The sequence below is a fragment of the Macaca thibetana genome, chromosome 4 (genome assembly GCF_024542745.1).
Source record: "Macaca thibetana thibetana isolate TM-01 chromosome 4, ASM2454274v1, whole genome shotgun sequence".
Classification (NCBI taxonomy): Eukaryota; Metazoa; Chordata; class Mammalia; order Primates; family Cercopithecidae; genus Macaca; species Macaca thibetana.
Window position 1 is genome coordinate 26,896,704 of NC_065581.1, and position 1,522 is coordinate 26,898,225.

A 1,522-nucleotide genomic window follows, 5' to 3' on the forward strand; every position below is an offset into this window, starting at 1 on the left:
CAAGGGAAGTCACTGTAATCTTTTCATGGGTGGCTATGAGTTCAGCTAATTTTCCATTTATTGGAAAAAACAGAAATAATGAATGGACAATTAGCCATCTCTGCAATAGCATGATATTTGGAGATATGCAGGTAAAAACAGCAACACAAAATGCCAAATGGCTGAAAATGCCTCTACTATGAGGAATAAGATAGGAGAGACCACTGTTTCGCATACACATATTTTTTTGAAGTAATTGAGCTTTTAAAACATGTGTAGTTAACTTTGATTAAAAATTTTGTTAATAAAAAAAAAAAAAAACAGCTTTAAGAACCAAAGTATGGATCAATAATTCAGCCAGGCTAAAGTGAGAAAGGGAAAGAGCATTCCATGAGGGAAAATCGCTTGTTGGAAGAGGAAAACTAGATCTGTCTTGATGCAAAAACCCAAATGGGACTGAGCATGGAAAACAAGAGGTAAGGAAGTGGGTAGAGTTGAGGTTGAAGATTTCAGGCACGTCAATGCAGCAAACACTACAACATAAGGGCTCTTCCGGGGAAAAAGAAAAGGATAATTCTTTATGAATTCACAGAAACAAGCAAAGGTGGTCTTCACTCAAGATGTTAGTGCAATTAACGTAAAATATCCTCACAGTGAGAGTGTGAAAATACAGCAGGGGTCCATTCCTGCAGGATTTCCCCTGTTCCCTGTTGCTCGGCCTGTGATTGATTTGCGTGGGCTTCTCTGAAGAGAAATCGACTCCGGTGTGAACGGTTTGGGAATCTCCGTCTCCTGCTGGCTCCCAGGTGCGCTGTCCCGACGCGACGAGACGCGGTGAGCCGACAGAAGGGCTGACCGGCTCACCTGCCGCCCCAGGTCGAAGGCAAACCCAGTGCGCCCCGTCGGCCCGGTCACGCCCGCAGCCTGCTCAGGCACCTCCTGCCTCGGGACCAGGAAGCGGAAGAAAGGGAGAGACTCGCCCGGCAACTACGTTACTATCATGTCTCGAACATTTGTGTGAGTCCCATGAAAGTTAAGCCCGTTTTTCCCCCCTCGAAGCGTTTCCATTCAGTTCTTGTTCATTCATGTGAAAACGAGCCATTTCCACGTCTCCCAAACGTCTTCGAACCATGTCCTAAGTCTTCTAAGGCCGCCAGTGGGTTCCGATCACAAACTCTGAAATAAAATACTCAGGAAATGAAGTGTATCGAGACGAGGTGGCCGAGTGGTTAAGGCGATGGACTGCTAATCCATTGTGCTCTGCACGCGTGGGTTCGAATCCCACCCTCGTCGGGTGAGGTCTTTTAATACAAGAAAACAATACCCAAGTCCAGCCAACTTTCCTTTAGACTCTCCTGGAATTCGGGACCCTGGCCTTGGAGAGGAAAAAGCAGCTGTCGTAATTCTGTACCATCAGTATTACGATGGTATTGCTGGGTTTTCTAACTTTAATGGTTGATTCGGTATTGATTGTCAATATTGTTCGCGTGATCAGTTTAATGAATATTCTTCTGGTGGGCTTCCTACCTGATGACTGTAAAAA

General features: G+C 45.3%; 1 non-coding gene across 1 annotated transcript; it reads left to right on the forward strand.

Moving 5' to 3' along the window:
- The first annotated feature begins 1,190 nt into the window (after positions 1-1,190).
- On the forward strand, positions 1,191-1,272 carry TRNAS-GCU (transfer RNA serine (anticodon GCU)). Its single transcript has one exon. It is a non-coding gene; the product is annotated as a tRNA-Ser (tRNA).
- Positions 1,273-1,522: the final 250 nt, after the last annotated feature.